This window comes from Tamandua tetradactyla, chromosome 15, assembly GCF_023851605.1.
Source record: "Tamandua tetradactyla isolate mTamTet1 chromosome 15, mTamTet1.pri, whole genome shotgun sequence".
In the NCBI taxonomy this organism is placed as follows: Eukaryota; Metazoa; Chordata; class Mammalia; order Pilosa; family Myrmecophagidae; genus Tamandua; species Tamandua tetradactyla.
The window spans coordinates 38,154,829-38,167,141 of NC_135341.1; the positions used below are offsets into that span (position 1 = coordinate 38,154,829).

The 12,313-nt window shown below is 44.7% G+C and overlaps 1 long non-coding RNA gene across 3 annotated transcripts in view; it reads right to left on the reverse strand.

The window, feature by feature from the left end:
- LOC143657253 (uncharacterized) overlaps positions 1-12,231 on the reverse strand; it is a 33,643-nt gene extending 21,412 nt beyond the window's left edge. For 2 of the 3 annotated variants that reach the window (XR_013162783.1, XR_013162781.1), the window contains exons 1-2: positions 11,238-12,231; positions 7,077-7,178 (exon numbers count right to left, since the gene is read on the reverse strand). This is a non-coding gene — a long non-coding RNA (uncharacterized LOC143657253). Of the gene's footprint in view, positions 1-3,647; positions 4,072-7,076; positions 7,179-11,237 lie in introns of those variants that run through there. The other variant, XR_013162782.1, reaches the window with a different exon arrangement.
- Positions 12,232-12,313: the final 82 nt, after the last annotated feature.

Consider the following 12,313-nt stretch of genomic DNA (forward strand, 5'->3'; position numbering starts at 1 on the left):
CCATTAAAAGAAAATGTATGTAACTTGGGTAAGTTAAGATAGTTGATCTGCATTCACACTGCTCCTGCCAGCAGGCAGCTTTCAGACAGGTCACTGCGATCCCTCCCTACTCTCCAGGACATCTCTTGGCTCTGGCTCCTTGAAATTCTCTCTGGTTCTTAGGATCTCACCTTGCCCTCTGGGCTCTCTTTCTGATTCCCAGGACCCCAAGCTTTCCAGGATCTCACCTGGCTCCCTACACTCTCAGATGCAGGCTACAGCCATATCCCTGGGCAGGTCCCCAAGCCACCCCGAGGGCATTGCTCAGCAGTTGCTGCCTTTGTGACCCTAATGGGCCAATCTGCACAGGAGCCTTGTGAGACTGGCCTCCGACTCCCCGATTTCTTGCACAGCTAGTCTTCTGGGGTGGCCTGTGTCTTCTTAGCTGTGGAGACACACGTGGAAGTGCAGGCAGTAGCCAAATTAAAATTTCAGGTTCTCACTGGCTGTGCCAGAATCTGGGGAGGGGTCTTGTGTTCTCTGTAACAGTCTTATTAATTCACCAAAGTGTCTTGTGAGGTGATCAAAGCTAGCAAACAAACAGAAGGTGAAATTTTAAAGAACTGAACTGCAAGTCCAATAGTAGGGAGGAAGTTTTTTTAAAACACACACACACACACACACACACACACACATATCTATTATTTTCCTAGTACAAGTAGCGGAGAGGAATGCATAATCAAATTTCCAACTGAAGTTGACATCAGAAGGCCAGGTGAGCAAGCGTTTCATGTGGCTTTGACTTAAAAAGGTTGAGAAGCAATGAATTAGATCACTCACATTAAAGATGGCTCACATCGCATATGCATAAACTTACCAAATTCAGGAATGTTGTGGAAAGGAAGACAGAATCAAAGAAATCACCCTTTTATTAGGTCTGGGGAACCCATAAGGAAAAAAGATTTGATTTTCAAGTGTGGTTTGTGTTGGGTCGGGGAAACAGGGAAGGTCACCATGTCTCGAGCTGTGTAAAATGTGCCGCCCCTTGACGTCACCTAACCCCCTTGCTTAAAAACCGCCTGCATCAGGACCCAGCAGCAAACTCACAACTCCCTACCTTGAGTTCTGTGAGCTTTGCCTGGGAGTGCAGGAATAAACTCGCTCATTCTAAGGTTTCTTGGTTTGTCTCTTCTCTCTTTCGCCTTCAAAACCTTTCAGTTTGCTTACCTCACTCCTGCCCCCCAGGACCATTCCATGTGGTCCCTTATTTTACTGAGTGATTTTGACTCACGGAGACTTAGGCTTCATATAGCAAACACTGCCCAAAAGAGATAAGTCCACAAAATGCCATAGGTAACTACAGCGGGGTCTTCACTTTGTGCCATGGATGACATTTTGGGAAATCACAAAGGCCACTGGGTTCCTGGTGGCCAAACCTAAAGTTGACAGAAGCAAGTAGGCATGTTTCCATTCCCAGGAAGCATCTGATTTATTCCTGCCAGGTTTCCCCTGTCTGCCATAATATTGGAACAACTTATCAAAGAGATACAAAGTATACACCTGAAGAAGTGCAAAGCATCATCAAGCATGAAGAATTCTTTTAAGCAGATTTTTCTTCTGATTAAATAAAAGCAGTCCGTACTTACTGTGGGACATCTAGATACCATAAGAAATTATAACCAAAAGAAACATGTTTCCTCTGATAAGATCAGTGTTCTGAAGCTTTGCAAAATCGAGGCTATTAACCTTTCTCTAGGCCAGACTGAATTTGATCCAGGTGAAATTCCAGAAAATCGAGAGACATCAGACCTGACCTGTGCTCTTACTAGTCACTCTGATTAGTTACTAGATGAGTAGTTACTCTATCTAGCTTCTCTCTGACCAGCTGTTCTGAGAAGTATCTCTTTTAGGGGATTGAGGCTTCCCTGGGCCTGCCCCCTCCACTGCCATCACACTCCTCCTAGAACACCCCATTCCAAAGAGCAATGAGCTTTTCCTGTTGGTGAAATAATGCATGAGAAGGAAGGCCCAGGTCTGTGGCTTGGACCATGGCAGCTCTTTACATATGGCAGGAGCTGTGCTAAAGGCCCCACCTCAGGCAGCCCTCAGGGCGCAGGTGCAGAGACACAGCAACCACAGGGTTGGTTGGACCTCTGGGGCTGGAGATCTCAGAGCATAAGCCCAGCCCAGGACTGAGCTATAAGAAAGCCCTTGTCCTGGCCATCACCAGTTGCCAGGGGTCCTCTGAGAACTTCTTCCAGCTCCCCTCAAGGGAGTCAGGGTTGTAGGATGTATAAGCTTACCAAAGGAGGGCTGAGCTCAGGACCAACCCCAGATGTGGGCAGACTGTTAGGTACCATTACCAGTGGGTAAGTCATTGGTATGGAGAAGGCAATCGGGAGACCTCAGGCCAGGGCTGCCCTGAGGGAGTCAATAAGCATTTCACTGTCCTCTCTCCAGAGAAGACTCTATACTGACTCAGAAAGTGTCTCGGTTGGCACATTCTTCTCCATTCCTCTGCTACAATGAAGACCCATAGGATCTCAGGGTCAACCTCCAGGAGACCAATGCACTCCATGTACAACGAGGGTTTAACACTGACACAGCAGTGTCATACCTTGACACAGTTGAGGCCAATTTTCTTCCAGAAAATTGCCTTTGGCCACAACAGTGGACAGGGTCTCTAGGGCCTGTCCTGTCACCAAGGCAACAACACCAATGCTAAGCCCTAGGGTTGTCATGGTAACCACACCTATGAGGGGAGCCTGGAGCCCCTTGTGTCCAGCACCCCCCCCAGAGCCTCACTGTGTAATGTCACTTATGGATTCTGGCCACCTGAGACGAAGGGTGTGACTTGTATGTGGGGTCCTTTAAGGGCACAAAGGTCTCCTGTAGTGTCAGCCTCCTCTGAGCTTACAGCACTTCTATGAGGTGGGCAGGACAAGGGTCATCACCAGTCCCATATGGCAGGGAAGGAAACCAAGACCTGGGACGGGATAAGGGAGTTGACCAGGAAGGGAGATCTTGGACAAGTTAGGGTTGGTGGCAGGACTCAGAACTCTAGCTCCAGATCAGAGGTTCCCCTGGTCCATCCTGGCCCTCCAATCCCTCTGCCCTGACCCTACCAAACACCATCCTGACCAGCCCTATATCTCTCCTGAAGCCCGTTCACGTCAAGAGGACCCAGAGTTCTGGCTTTTCAATCCACTGCATTCTGGGCATGAAAGGGATGGTCGGCGATTTGTTTCAGCCCTGTGTTGCTTTCCATTCTCTTCCTTTCCTTTCCAGGCTCTCCTTTGCTCCTCTGGCTGCTCAGGGCTGGGAGCAAAGACTCCAAGGGAACTTTTGACAAGTATGGAAGAGAAAAGTTTTTCTTAGAAAGGCCTCTGGGGCTTCCTTCATGTACTGTTGGAAGTGTACAGCAACTGCTGGCCAGGACTGAACACATAATTTGGAGCGCCTGTTGTTCAAAGTTATTAAGAATTTCAAGGCCTCCAGAACAGAGCATTACACTACGCTCGGGGCCCCTTCTGAGCTCAGGGGCCCTGCATGACTGCACAGATCACACACCCAGGAAGCTGGCCCTACCTCCAGCCCCAGAAACACAATCTCAGTAGGAAGGGCTTCAGGGAGTTCCTCAAATACTGGAGATTGCCCAGGAAAGACAACATGAGCTTATGCCTCTTATTTATTGGTTCAGAAAAGTTTTCTTTAAGAAATAGAGAAAGAGCTCTTAAAAAGAAAAACCACGCACACCAACGTGTAACAACACTGACTACTGCAACTTCCTATTGTTCAGGAGGGGTAGTTGAAAGCCCGAGAAAGGAAGGAAGGAAGAAAGTTGCTTGGCAAGATCCCTGGTGTAGCAGTAGCAGTACCAGGACAGACCCTAGGGCGTGGACTACCAGCCAGTGCTTTCTTCACCACTTTACAGCTGCTGGCTGCAGAATTTTGAGCATCTTCTAGCCGTCTAACCCTTGTGGCAGTCTGGAACTTTGTAATCTGGACTTTGTTTTCTCCTCCAGCCTTAGCACTCTTGAAACCCTCACAGAACAGAATCAGTTGAGGGAGGCTCTTCCCTTCCTTGAAGCCCTATACAGGACAGGACAGTTTGCGTTATCTGGAGCACTCTTCCTCCCTCCGTATCCCAACCTTCTTGTCCTATTGTCTGACTTGTTTTTCAGGACAATAATTGCCTCTTCGGGAAAGCCCACCCTGATTGCCCAAGGGCTTGGCTGCCTTTTCCCTGAGCTCAGTCTACAGAAGGATGGCCAGCAATCTTTTTTTTTTTCAGAATCGCCAAAAATTGCTATCTTAGTTAGCTTAACCATAGGCATATTTAAATAAAGTACCCATATAATCATTGCAAAGCCTGTGTTTACACAGTAAGTTTCATAAACCAATTTAAAATTAAGGTGGGTGCATGGGTAGTTCAGTGGTTAGAATGTCTGCCTTCTATGTGGGAGACCCGGGTTCGATTCCTGGACCATGTACCCCCCCAAAAAAGTTAAAATTAAGGCAACAAGGAAAAAAAAACTACATAGTTGGATAGCAAAGTTCTTAAATTCTAAGTATTAAAAACCAACTTAGACACCACGTGATCAGCTGTCAAAATTGTGAATACTCTCAAAATTTCAAGTAGAAAGTTCTTACAAACATCTGCATTGCTATAGTAATGACCTATGTTACTAAATATTTTCCTTTTTTCAGGAAAATATGATGGTCCAAAATATTTTTACAATTAACATATGGAAATCTTAACCATGTAAAATGAATATCTTAACTAGCTTATCCATAGGCATATTTTAAAAAATTTATCTAGGTAATCATCGTAAAGCCTGTTTGTACAATATGTTTTATAACCCATATTAAAGCAAGGAAAAAATCTATAAATACAGATATCAGAGTTACTTGAATTTTAAATATTAAACAGTATTTTAAATACCATTTGATTAACCATCAAAACTGTGTACATTCTCAAAATATCAAGTAAAAAGTTATTACAAATATCAACTTGCCAGTAATCATTTTGAAAGGCATAAACTCTGACCCTACCATACAACTCAGAAATTCCACTCCAAGTTGTTTATCCTTGAGAAATGAAAGCATGCTTCCCATCAAAGACTTGTACAAAGCAACTTTATTCATAATAGCCAAAAACTGGAAAGCTCAGAAGTCCATCAACAGCTGAATGGATGCAAAGATATGAACTACTGATATACAGAAGTATATGAGGAAGACATTCCTACCTACAGACCCTATAGAGAAGTTCTTGTTTGAACAGTTCTAGCCAGATCAGCCTTAATTAGCTTTGATGGAACTTAAAATGACCCCGGGGCATACAATAGCCTGTGAGCGAAATCAAAATTAGCAGAGACAATAGGAAAGAGGAATACCCAACCTTGAAGGAAAGCAAGAGAGTTTACCATTACAATTCCAGCAACATCGCAAGCCCATTCCTCAAGATAACAGAACCCATCAGTCAATGATAATAGCCAACTTGCACTCCTAAATGTTCATGTTTATTAACCAGTTCCAATGTGCCAATAGTCCTGACATGCCTAGCCCCACCTCCCTTTGTTAAATTCAGTAAATATCCCTTACCTTAACAGCTTAGCCTTTGCTAAATAAACTTTTTCAATTTTCAAAATCCCGATATCTAGTGACTGATTTTGTGTGCACTGGGAGAAGATTATCCTGAGGCCTGGGGCATGCTTTGGAGTCTGGATCTCAGGCTCAAAGGATTGGAACAGGTGCAGTCCCACTTTCCCATGGGGCAGACACTGCTCAGGGCTGGAAGGTCCTGGAAACTCCCCTTACACTCAACCTCTGCACCTTGCCTGATGTGAGCATTTGTCAACCAGCTAGCTGCAGGATGATGCAAGTCACCCTAACTCAACCAGGATGACAGGAAGATCCAGGAGCGATTTCATCTCCCAGAGGTCCAGGGATTGAGAAAGTTCTGGATGAGGCAACAATACCACAGGTTCAGTTTGCTGGTCTCCAGACCCTCTCAGCTCACAGCACAAACAAGTGTTTCCTTCTTTTCTGAGAACATTCTGCGGGGCACAGCATCCAGGTCCAAGCTATAGGGAGGGCTGTTACCTATGGTCTCTTACTTCCAGAGAGAAGACTCCGGAGAATCTTACAAGGAAATTTGCGCTTTAGAAGGAAGCCCTCACCTTGCTCTAAAGCCCCGGTGGCCTCCATTCCCAGCTGGCTGCCTGACCTAACTCAGGCCACATTACTTCTACCTCTGGGGAATTATCTCTCCCAAAAGGACCAGTGCTAGACAGACACAGTAGCGTAAATGAGTGCAATATCACACACTAGGAGTGCTACATTAGCACAAGGCCAGAGTATAGGTTGGCAGGATCAGCAATCCCTTCCATTTCTTAGGAATTTGTTCAAACTTCTGAAAGGTGTTTACATTGCTTGCTTTTGATTTCTCTTGCTAATGCTCTGTGACAGAAGCTTTTTACCCCATTTTCGAGAGAGGTAAAACTGACACTAAGAGCAGCCAAGAGGCTGCCACATAAAAGGGTCAGCTGAAGCTAACACAGGTGTGGCCCTGGGCACCTTCCACCCTGCAAAAAGCAATCGGGGTGTATCTTGTTTCTAGCTTATGCGTTTTGCATCCACCCTAAGTCTCTCTAATTACAGCTGCTTACACCACCACCTCCCACCCTTGCTTTAACTCTGTACCAAAGAATATTCTCCCGGAAAAAGAATGAACAGTGCCCTCTGGTGGCCTTCCCAAGTACTATGCCAATGCCCTTGGAGGGGAGGGAACAGTGGGGGGAAAGTCCTCCATCTTCGAAGAGAAAGGGTACACTAGGGACCCGCCTCACCACCTCGAGCCAGGAGTCCAGTCCATCTCCACCTAGGAATGGCGGGGCGGAGGTGGCTTCTCATATTCATTTCCCTTCTAAATCCCTGCCTTCACGGTAACATGCAACTTTTAGTCTTCAATCAATTTCACAAACATTTCTCAACATAACCTATGAGCCAGTCTCTATGCTGATATTGGGAACAGGGTGCTATAATGACCCAGAGGAGCTCCTAGATTATCCAAGAGGCCAAGGTCATTCTCTCACCTCATGCTTAGCTCCCCTGCTCCAGGTGTCAAGTGGTCTCCTCCATCATGACTTTTCTACAGCATCTTTTTTTTTCTTCTTTTCTTTTTCTCTTCTTGGGAGCTATTGGAGAAATAGGAGGAAAAGCTGGAGAATGGTATCCTGAAAGCCAAGCCAAGTGAGTAAGATGTTTATAGGAAAAGAAGTAGTGTCCAGTGCTGCTAATGGGCCACTGCTGGGCAGAATAAGAAAAAGACTAAAAATTGATCACTAGATTCAGCGAAATGTAGGACCCTGGAGAACTTGACAAGAGTTGTTGCCTTGAATATGGAGGTCCAATATTTGACTGGAGTGTACTTCTGAACCAGGGGCTGCCCTTCCTAGCTGTTCCTTCCCCAAGGAGCTGCTACCTCTAGTCCTCAATGCCCCAAGCTCCTAAAACTCTCTTTGCACATCTTCAATGGGCATTACTATCTACATGCTAATAAACCCCACATTTCTCTGAGTGCCAACCCCAGAGAACCCCAAGGTACAAAACTGAATTCATTCAATTCCTCCAAGAACTGTTGAAATAATGTCACTCAGGTGCTGAATTCATCACCTGGGAATTATTCTGGACTTTGCTCTCTCCTCTGCCCATTTGAGTTTTCAAGGAGATCTACATTTTTCACAGGTTCCAAGGTCACCTCTTCCACTTATCCTCCAGGCCCCCACCTTGGTTTAGGATCTCTCACTTCTCACTAGGAGAGTTGCGGCAGCCACTCCTTGTTCCTCAGACCACCACACTCTCCCCCATCAACCCGCCCTGTGTCAAATCTGATCTTGTTATCACCCAACACCCCACACCCTGCACTGTCTATACAATGAGGCCTAACTCTTCAGCAAACTCTAAACCCTTCAAGAACTGTCCCCTTTCTCCCACTTGGGTCCCTCTCAGCCACTCCCACATTCCCATTTGAGGGCCCAGCCATAGTTACTCAAGAGTATTTCCCAAAAATTGCTGCATTCCTTCTCAGTTCACTTCCAAAGGGTCCTTTCCATAGAAAGCACTCAACTTCAGCCCTCCTTACGTCTCCCTTTTCCAGTGATACATACCTTCAAGTTTAAGCAGCTTTGATTTCCTTTGGGAAATCTGTCCTCTCCCTTCCCTGAAGCCTTCCCTATCTCTACCTCTCTTCTAGGTCCTAACTGCATCCCTGGGCCTCTGCTAATGGCAGCCATTATCATGGTGATATTCCTTTAGTATAAAGATCATTATGCAAGATGACATTGTGCGTTTAGCAGACATGGGGGTTAGGGATTGTGGCATTTTTATTTCTAGCATTGGTTTGTCCCAGTAAACACTAGATAAACATTTGTTGAACGAACTGATGCTAAAACAGGGATGCTGAACCAAGTATTAAGCTATAGAAAACATAAGAGGAGGGAAGGGAAGGAAGTTTTCAGAGATATGATAGGAGAAAATATTTTAAACAGTGGTCTTGGGGTGGGGGTGGAGGCCATAATTTCAGAGCATGGGAACTGTGACCACAGAGAGGCCTAAATAGCCTGGGGTTTCTACAGGGAGAGATGGATCTTGGCTGGTGCTGGAGCTCTTGAGAGGGCAAAAGGAGGGGAAGCCTGAAGATGCCTCACTGTGAAGGATCTGGGGTTGTGGAGCAAGGATTTTGGCTTTAACCTGCTAGCCAGTGCTTTTCAATTTGTGGGTCATGACTCACTAGTGGGTCATAACATTAATTTTAGTGGCTCGTGTTTTTTTTTTAAAGTGAAACAATAAAACAGGAAATAGTATATTACATGTAGCATGAGTAATTTATTTGTTGAGAATCTTTTGAGATGTGAGTTGCTTGTGTGCTCTGGCTATGGCTCCAAAGACCCTGCTTTAAGCAACGGAGAGTCCTTGAAACAGAGGGTGGAGGAGGAGATCAGATTTGCATTTAGAAAGAACACTAGGGTTTTAGAGCTCAATGGAAGACTTAGGAGTCTGCTGATACAATGAGGAAGAGGAAGGGTAGATGGAGGTACTATATCCTCTCATGGGGACAGTGAAGGATAATGGGTTTGGAAGGAAAGAGAAATCGATTTACAACAAGTAGAGCTTGAGTTGCCAGTGGGTCATTCTGGGTGGATTCAGAGAAGGAGCTGGGGTTGAGGAGGGAGACTTCAATTGAGTATAAAGACTTGGGAGTTCTCTGGGATGAGGGAGAAAGGTACAGAAGTACTGGGGGTAGGTGAGATGTCTAGGAAGCACTCATGAAGGAATGTGGGCTATCCTAGAGCAAACACTTAGACATGAGATAGGATGTAGCCTGTGATCCAAATATAATCTGACAAAGCTCGTTATTCAGCATAACCCAGGGCAAATTCTAATTATGTTTTAGAACCATGTAATCTCTGGGTTGCTTTTTTTTTTTTTTTTTAAACTCTCTGGGGTTTGATGACCTTAAAGCTCATGTAGGTCAGTGGTTCAAATCTGTTCAAATCTGTTTCAGAACAATTCAGACAGCTTTCTGAACATATGGATTCCAGGGACCCACATCAGGCCAAATCAAAATATCTGAGACACCGGAGGATCTATATTTCAGAAAAAGCCCTCCACACACACACACCCCAAATTGGTAGTCATTAAAAAAAGAACTCTACCTGCTGATATTGAACTATACCCAAGATACACAAAGTAAAAAAGAGTGAGGTTCAGGATAGTTTATAATAAGCTATTATGCATGTAAAAATAAACTGTGTGGAGAATATGTACCTATACTTGTTAGCATAAGCACAGGCTCTAAGGGATAAAAAAAAATTGACTGCAGCGCTGACCTATGGGGAGGAGACAGGGCTGAGGACAGGGAGGAGAGGGAGACATTTTACCCTAGGCCTTTGTTTGGTATCACCTGGATTTGTACATTGTAAATGGATTACTTACTCAATAAATAAATAATTGCATAAAAGCTAAAGTTCCCCAGATGATTCTGATGTAGGATCAATATTCGAGAAAACCTAACTGTAGGTATCCCTCCTCACTCTGCAACATCTAGGACAGTGGACATACAGCCTCCTGGATTGCTCATTTCACTTTGGAAAGCTCTGTTAGTTCTGACTTGACTTCTTGGTGCTGATTTTAAACCTTCTAGCCTCCAAGGAGGCTCATGCTGAACCGTAACCATGCAGAAAAATTCCAATCTTGCTACCAGCAGAGTTGTGTGAAAGAAGAATGGGCATGTGTAAAATACTGAATCAGAGAAAGGATGTTTATTTCTCTACAGAAAATAAGTCTTATAAATTGATGGAAAAAGTGCTTTTTGTTTGTTTGTCTGTTTAGCACTGGGAATACCTATTTCAAATAAACTATACACGGCATTGCAATATACAATGCAGATTAAAAGGCCAAGCTGCTATGGTATGACAGGGAGCAACCCCTGATTGAATAAGGAGTCTGGAGCCCTGCTGGGCTTAGTGGTTCAAGACACAATTGTGGTCCATCTCTCATATCACCCGCATGAAGGCATTAACCCCTCCCCAGTTCAAGTTACCATTCTATTTTACAAGGACTGTTGGGAATCCTTTCCACACTCTACCTTTGCCCTTTTTTAATCCATTCTCCACTCCCAGGGTTATCTTTTTAAAATGTAAATGCAAACCTTTTGATCTTTTTCCCATTGCTCTTGGGGCAATGTCCAAATTCCAAAATGTGGCCTATAAATCTTGCCCACTTTTCCAACTTCCTCTCTTCCACTTGCTCTCTGCCAAAGCCACACTCAAGGGGCTCCTTACAGCCTCAGGGCCTTTACATAGGGCCTGCTCCTCTGCTCAGAAAGTTCTTTCCCCCATGAAGACTTATCCTTCTGATCAATTCCTCAGGGATTCTCTGACACATCAGACTAGATCAGATTCCCTCTCAGACACCCTCAAAGCACTCACACTTTGTCTTTGTAGCACTTAATCAGCATGTACTGAGGGGTCCCCTGATGCAGGCATGGCCTGAGGTGCTGCAGATACTACAGTAGGGAAAAGGAAAGGTAGGGTCTCTGCCCCTACTGAGTTTCTAATCAATTGGGAGTACTCAACCCAATAAAATAATCATAGAAACAAATGTAAAGGTGTGAGGAGTGCTCTTCAGGAATGGAACAAGGAGCCTAGAGGGTGGAGATAACAGAAGAATCTATCAGTCAGGGCAGAGCTTACCTGAGAAGGGGAAGGAGGCAAGGAGGGCCTTTCACTCCTGTATTTGACCACGAAATAAATACCAGTTGTACATTTACAGTGAATGTACACACACAAAAAAAGTTGAAAATGTTGACAGCTTTCTTTAGAAGTGGTAAGATTACAGATGATTTTTTAAATTATGCTTATTTTCTAATTCAATCATGATTTTGCATTATTTGCAAAAGTTGAAAAGTTTTTTAAAATAAATCTTTAATTGTAGTTCTTGAGCAGAGGTAATGGGCATCATCTGTACCAGACATTAAAATCCCCTACACAAATATGCAATCCCAAATAAGCAGATGTGCTCTAAAAATGCTGTCTCAAGACAAGTTCTTCCGCACTTGATTAATGCACATTTATTAAAACCATTCTAGGTACCACCGCTGGTGTAGCGGCCATAAAAATAAATACGGTCACCTATAAAGTGGCATAATGATTCCTATCTCACAGAGTTGTTTTAAAGTCGAAATGAATAGAGGAAAAGCATTGGAACAGTACCTGGTACACAATAAGCACTATATAAGCACTAGCTATTATTACTTTTACTAGTATTGCTATTTACCAGCTCTCATTTGGTAAAAAAGGGCTAAGGATAAAAAAATTACTCTAAGAGAACACAGAAGGCTTATAATGCTGAGGCCTGCAGCCCAGTGTGGTCGAAAACCTTTCAGATGAAGCTGACATCTGCAAAATCATGGTGGTTGAGGGGGTTCCTAGCACCAGAAAGTGAGGGAATGAGGCCTGTTTTAGAGTTGCTCTATCAATTTTAGTTCAGTCACTCAATTCCCTCCCTTGTTATAAAGCTGGGACACAGCGGCGCCTGAGGAAAGGAAAGAGGTCGAGTAAGGCTGGGTCTTGCCTAGTCGGCCAGACCTCCAGAAGCTCTGGTCTGATTTCTCTAGCCTCTACATTCCCCCGGGGCGTGGGGTGCGGGGCGGGGGCCAGGGACAAGGTCGACGCGGCCTAACGAGGTTAAAAGATACAGGACTGCCGCGCGGGCCGTGAAAGGACGCTGTTGGGCCGGAGGGGCCAGGAAGAACTACACTTCCCAGCAT